The following is a 7,986-nucleotide window of genomic DNA, read 5'->3' on the forward strand; positions in this document are numbered from 1 at the left end:
AAGATTTAACAGATATGGACACTGCTGTCTGTTGCTTAGCAATTAATAAAACAGAAAAAAGCAAACTCAGAAAACATGAATCAAGATATCACTAAATCAGTAATCTTAAACATGGCATCAGCCATCACCATATTGATTCAGCTCTTCAATGATTCATCTCCCGTTCAATACCCACAGATATGCACAGAGCAGACAGAGCTACTGTAGCTATGATAATGGGGTCAAAGGTGTGAGAGAGTCTATATCTGTTTTAGTAACCCTGTGATGTCAGAGGCCAATAGTGTATTGACTATGGAATGCAAAGTGATGTCAGAGGGCAATGGCTCTTTGACTATGCACTGCTAGAGCGACTATAGGCCAGTTGGTGGTCAATAACACAATAACACTATTATTGGTCATGTGACACTGCATGAGCCAATAGGGTTGTGCATTTCAATCTAAGGGTTAAATAATCGTTTTAATTTCTTTTAAACTTGCAAACTGAAAAGCCCTTTGGAACATTTTCTCACGGAGGTGCCGTATAAATGTGTGTGACTTAGGTGTTCTTTTAACAGATTACTCTGATTCTTCAGTCAACTTCTTTCATTACACAGCCTCTTTTTAAATTGATTGCCACTTCTGAAAATCCCTTTGTACACATTGATGGTGACATTTATATGTGCCTGTGAAAATGGCCTTTTTACTTTCATCTGTTTCAAAGGGCGTAAGGTCGGTTTTGTTGGGATCAAGCAATACTGGTATGCCATTTGGATACAAATGAGCCACAAACTTCATTTCACTTCAAATTCACCAGCCTTTTGAACCAAGCTAGCCTCCCTTATCTCCTTATACAGTATGAAAACCTTTAATGATCCATGATAATATCCCATATATCACCTAGTTCAACTGCTGTTACACTACACATGCATCTTATTCCTTATATGTGAAATGATTCAGGTACTTAAAGTTGTAGATGAAAACACAAGCTTAGGACCAATGGAAAGGTTTCTGTGCTTGACGGATGATACATTTAAATACAGTGTATAGAGGAACTACTCTACAATCCCTATTCATAAACTTTACTACACGTTTTGGCTTGGAACTTGATTTCAGGAGACTTGGTTTCAGGCCACTACATGGCACACCAGGGGAGACTTTGGGTTTGATACAGCAAAGTTGCCTCAAACTAGGTCTCCTGGAAACAGGTTTCAGGACGCTGTTTCTGAAAAAAAGTGGCTTTGTGTTCCCTCAGCTTTACACATGCAAATTAAGCTTGAGTATATTTAAATCACCAGCACTGACTATGCTTCTGTGTCATATGCCTGTGCTGACCTGCCATAGCACCACATCTCCTCACATCAATTATTGTAGGCCAAAGCAATGTTAGACTAATTATAAAATAAGGATGTCTCTCCACTCAGGAACTACAGTAGACATCTAAAAATGTCTTTCTATTATTTTTTTTTTAATTCATAACAGTAAATATACCCTCTGACAACACTGACAAGATAATTGACTTTTGTGTTGTTGAGCACCCTCACCTTCACTTGGACACAGGGTCAGCTATCTTGTGGTAATTCTCACAGTGGTATAGTTGCATAAATAACATGAACATTATTGAAAGATTAACAGCATATCTTTGTGCGAGTCTTAATGTGAATCTGTAAACTAACATTTAGTTATTTTAATAATTGCCTGACTATACTGACTGATAAACTGACTGATACAGAATGGTTTTGTGAATGGTTTCCATGACAACAGTACTGTATTCATACACTTTCAGCATATTCAAGTGCACTACTACTTCACTTCGTATAGAGCGACACATATAATAAATGACATGTATTTAAATTTTAAATAAATTATACCTGGAACCATAGCTCTGTCTGCTACTATTGGGACATTTCATTTCAGTGCATTCACATGCACTCGCAGTGCTGTGTGTGATTCTTCTCTGCCAGCTTGCCACAGCAGGTCGTTGACTTAAAAGCAGGAAACAACAGGAAAGGAGTGCAAATAGACCTTTTTTTGTACCAGATAATCATTTCTGTACAATTTGACTAAACATGTTATTCTTTTTAAAAGGCATTAGAGAAGGTCCCAACCTTGCTGTCTTGAATGAAAAGCAACCCCATCCATGCAGTCTATGATAGTTTGACGTCTGACACCCATTGCCAGGTGTTATGGCAGGTGGAATTCAGTTTTTTGTCCAAAATATCAGCCTAGGGCTTACAAAACAACTGATTCTTATGCACATCCATTACTTCCATGTAAAACTCCCCACTACTAATTCAAAAACTGCTTCATATTCATTGAAAAGCCAGGATGAAAATGCATTACTGCCTACATGGAAAATAACATTTTAAAATGTCATTCCACCATCAAACTGTGCTTCAAATAATTCCTCCAATGTACACTGACTTCAGCCTATCTGCATTTAGATTAGAATAGGGAGCTGTTTAGAAATTGAGACCCTTCTATAATTAATTTGGTTTGTAATTTGGTTAAAGGAATTCCACATGACATTCAAACGCTGTGCAAAGCAGAATGCTACGTAAAGCCACAGAAAGTACAATTATGACCTACCTCAGCCACCATCATGGTATTGGAGTTGATCTTCTCCAGGTCTAATCGTACCAGGCTTTTTCGATTTCGCTGTTTGTTTCTGCTTGCTTAGTTATAAGACTTTATTTGTGCTTTGACTCCAGTGAAGCCCATGTTTATCCTGTGACCACAAGTTATTTTTATATTTTTTGTACAAAACTTTGTATCTCGTTTCAGAAAGAACAGTCAAATCATGTCAAATTAGAAGTGATTACAATCTTAAACATGTTATTACAGTTGCAAGAAAATATACTTTTACAAGAAAATGTACAATATATATTACTACAAGTATATAACCACTTATAACAGATGTTTATAAGGGTTATATTTACTGTCATCTGAAAATCCTGACCTGGAGTTACTGTAGTGTACACCTTATGCAGCTACATGTTAACCCAGTTTACAGTATGTGCAGTATAACACCTGCAGCAATTCACAGACCCATACAAGATAAATAAAGGGAGCTCATGTGACTGTAGGTTTGCCGATATCTATTCTTTTTTGATTAAACACAACCTTAACCTCAAATGACAAGGGCTCTCAAGTCACGCACACTGTAAAAAGGTTGAGTGCCTAGGTGTTTTACCTGTAATTTAGATGGTTTTGCAAACATTTTTGCCTCGTAATCATCTTAATGATCGCTCTGATGCACTTTAATGCAATATCATTCACATAATATCGGCTTTGATCAATACAATACAGACATTTCCCAGATAACAGCTAACCCTTTGCAACCATCCAATCCGCCACTACACATCTCTAAATACACCAGCAATAAAATGTGTCATAACCAAAGCTCTGGTGTTATCATAACATGTCTCATGTTTGCCATCATTTTGAATGGTTACATTACATTTTTTTGTCTTGTGTAATGGGTTACCCCCGCCCCTGGGTGTATTTTTGGTATATGTTGTATAGTTTGGGTTATGTATCATAGGAAAGTTAATGTATATTGGTATGTGAGCATGGGGTTGTAGGTTTGTTTGTATGTGGAATAATGGTGACAGGGAGGCAGTTCAAATCCTCCCTGTAAAAACACATGGGGATGTGGCTGGAGCCGTGAATTGAATAAATGATTAAATGATTAATTAAGGCTCCAGCCACAGGTGTATAAATAAGGTGATCATGGGTGAAAATGGGTTGGTGTCTTCTGAGGCTGAACAAGGGTTGGGAGATAAAGCAAAGTAAAGCTTAAATATAAACAATTGCTACGCGTGCTGGTTATACACCAGCACGATACTTTTTTGGTTTCGTTTCATGTCTGTTTTGTTTGTCTATTCGTTTTGGCCACTGTGCCGTTTTGTTTGTGCAAGTGTTTTGCTTTGTTTAAAACTTTTATTTAATAAAGAAACAAGCGCATTTGCGTCTCACCCCACAGTACTTGCCTTTGTTGTGTGTTACTTCTTCCAGGTCTGACTCCACCACACAAGCCATCATGTAACACGTGTAATAGTCTTTACAAAGTGATAGTTAGGTGTTGGCACAGCAGAATGTACAGTAAATGCTCATGTATTCTCAAGCAAAGCGTTACCCAATCAACACCTCTGAGTGACAAATGGCATATTTTAGCCTAACCCTTGATTATATAATATACCCCTTGGGCTAATGTCTGCATTTTCTCTCACATCTACAATATAGAGATTTTGTGACATGAATTTTTATTCCTATTTTACCTTGATTAAGATCAACAGGAGTCCTGACATTAAAGTACTTCAAATCATTTGGAACATATTTTATAAAAAAGATTATTCACCAAAATAAGCTTATGGGTTTGAGGATGATTAGAGTCAAAAGGGCTATCTTCTACATAATTATAAAAAACACTTTTGGCCACAAATTCCAATGAATTTCAACAGAGATTCATAGGATTGCATAGGAGTTACTGAATAATATATATTTTTTTAAATGTTTTTTCTAGTCCTGAAGATTTTTTTTAAAAAAATGATCAGAAATTCATAATGTTTTCAAGTGGAAGAACACAGGAATAGCAGCTAATGCATTGAAATCCATAAGAATTTGAAGTTAATATTTTAAAGTGTAACCGACAAAACTAACGTAATTGGAGCACAACAATAGTATATTTTAGTAAATGACATTGTTCAAATGCCTTTGAAAACATCAAGTATACTTCTACTGTATTAAAACAAGTTAGGCCACTTTAAATCTCACCTTTCTTCTCTATATATTAAGTGAATTGATATGAACTCTTCATTTAGGTTTGGGAAACGTAATGTATTAATGCACAGTTTATCAGTCTACGTTTATTGGTTTATTGTCTCTGGCAATAACTGCTAACATTGATTTAAGCACACAGATATCTTCATTAGAAATTCAGTCCAGAAGCTCATTAAAGGACTAGAACAATGAATAGATGGAATGTGGTGCTAAATGTTGTGTTTGTGTGTGTGCTTAGTAGAGTGATTGCTTTAATGTAGGGGGGTTGGTTGTGTTTAACAAAACCATATCATTGCGCTAAATGGCCTTATGTGTTAGCACTGGCTAGAAGCCCAGTGGAGTACTGTTTAAGTGGCTTATTTTAACAAAAAACCCTTTCCGGCACCAGCTTCACATTTAAAACGGGTTCACTGTGAATTTATGCGGTCAAACTGAAGGAAAGCAATATTGCAGAACACAGTTCATGACTGACTCCAAGGGGTCTGAGAATAAACTACGATGGCCTTTAACATAAACCAATACAGTAATAATACATAACTGTATGGATGAGCTGACAGCTCAGCAAATCCTTTTGACATGACTGTCATCTACACTACGATCCCCACTTCAAAGACAGGGAAAGACACATATAGCGATTACCAAGTAAGTAAAGTTCTACAATGGAATAAAAAAAGGAACACTCTAGGTTAAAGTCTGATTTAAACTTGTGAGTATGTTTTATAACTTAATATGCACAGCTCATCCTGTCTTTTATGGTATTAGACTTCTGTTGAGTGGGAAAGAGAACCAACAAACGACAGGTAGATGATTCTGTCACGTACAATGCTCAGGAGGATTATAGTCAGCACTAAGAAATGTTGACAACTGAACTGTGAACTTATTTCTAAATAGTTTTTATTTTAGTGAGCATGATATGCATATTTTGTTAACAATTTTTATATTCTACTTTCACCTGATTCACAACTACAAAACACTCAATAGTGGTACATTTAGAAATACTAAAAAAAACTTTTGACATTGAATTTACAAAAGTATTTTTTGTCAGATAACCCAAGTAGTCTACAAAGGGGCTGGTTATGCTTATCAATGAGTGCCGTGTACCTGGTAGTAAGAATACATTAGCACTCATAAAGCACATTTTGATTGGGTTGTGTTACGTCATTGGAAATGTGTAGTTGTTTAATAATAAAAGCTAAATATCTTTAAATGAAGTAAACACGATCGTGTATTTCAGGCCATCCCTTATGAGTATTAAGAAACATATTTATGAGCTGTATCTTTATCTTCCAAAACCGTTTCTGCAAGAGCAAGCTGATAAACAAGTATCACTTCAGCTTTTACTGGCCTTTATGTGATGGGGTAACCTTATCTATACCATAACGATAACAGAGAATAACATTAAAATTGCTATCATGTATGCAGAGGGGGATTAGAATGGATACCATCCCCAACCCCCGACTCTGAAATGTTCAAATTCTTATCTGGAGTGTTCCACTCTGGATATGCAATTCTTTCCTAACCAATAATCCTAAACATGATTCAAAGGTATAGCACTTTACACCAAGATGGTCTTGTGATATGTGTTAACACAGGTAGTGATTCCGACTGGTATCTCATCACCTGCACATTTTTATATGTCAGCGAAAAGCTACTGGTTAGGTCCAGAGAATTACTACAGGTTCTACATCTGTACAGTAAAAAAACACTGGGTGTGTAAGAAAAAATAAAAATAAAAAATAAATAACAAAACCACTGTTCTTTGACCTGATAGTCATAGATAAGAGCACACATGCCCAACTTCATTTAAAAATATAACTGTGAACTATTTTCATGAATCTATACAGCTGTAGAAACCTTCTCCAGTCCACTATCAATTGTGTAGCTGTAAAGAAAAGAAAAAAAAGCTTGAGTGAATTGGAGATAATCCTGTTTACCTTGGTACTTTTGATTGCAGCAGACAAGTCTTTGATTAAAAAAAAATAATAATCTCCAAGAATCTCCTCTAAGCTTCTTTATAACTAAATCTATAGAACTTCTTTGAAAGACAAACATTAATGAATACTGAGTTTGATAAAAGGGTCAATCACAGAGTCTGTGAAGATACATCAACACTGACCTTGCTTTGCAATCCAAAATGCATTGATCTACCAGCTTTAGGTATCCATACCAAAACCAAACCAACTCATCATCACCCAACGACAATCAGTTTTCAGTAAATTGTGTGTTCATGAGGCACAATCTCGACAGAGGACTTCCTAACTCAGCCTCAAGACTGCTCCTCATCCCTGACCTTAACACCCACTTCTCTTTAATGATGTGTTTCTCTCAAGCAGATACTGAGACAAACTGAGACCTGAGACAAACCTGAACCTCAAGAGCTGAAAGACATGGATTAATTTTCCTACTGCGCAATACCCCACATTCCTGTAAACTATATGGAAAATAGTCTGCCATTTTGGGGGGTACATTTTTTTATTTTATTTTGTGTGTTAAATGTTATTTTCATACTACAGATAACTGTTAAAAAACCAACTCAATGTAGAATGCACACATGGCTAAATTATGCAAGGATGTAGCAAACACACACCACTGGATTATATTTTAAAAGTGAAAATGATTGGGACACTTAAGCAGTTGTTTCATGGTTGCTGTGAAATGTGTCTGTTCCTGATGCTAACAGTATGGTACATAATCCCGAATTCTTAAAATGTATTTCAGTTATTATTTTTAAATGCTGTTTGTATCTGTGGATGCATTACATTGTATCAGTAATATATCTTCTGGTAACAGTATCTGAGTTACCATCCTTGTCATGTCTCTGTTCATTGCTAATCCACAAAGTGCTTTTATAGAAACTTCTCATAAATATAAAACATGTTATTTACAAATATATATTGTTTAAAGTTCAAACTTACCCCCAGCAAAATGGCTTTGTGTTAGTTATAGTTTTCTTTAATGTCTTTTGAATAAAGGATTGTGGAGTCATTATTTGTCTTTTGTACCATATATGCCAAAAAAATATTTAGATGAATGGGTCATTCTTCTCTTTGGATGGCTATTTTATTATAATTGTATTGCCCATGTTTAAAAAATGTTTGAACATGGTTTGATATACCTGAAATAAATAATAATAATAATAATAATATAACAGTACTTCTGTCTACTTTTTACATTTCAGTGACAGATGCTAGAACTTGCTTACTAAAAAAAAAAAGAAAAAAAATCCTT

This window comes from Acipenser ruthenus, chromosome 19 (genome assembly GCF_902713425.1).
Source record: "Acipenser ruthenus chromosome 19, fAciRut3.2 maternal haplotype, whole genome shotgun sequence".
In the NCBI taxonomy this organism is placed as follows: domain Eukaryota; kingdom Metazoa; phylum Chordata; class Actinopteri; order Acipenseriformes; family Acipenseridae; genus Acipenser; species Acipenser ruthenus.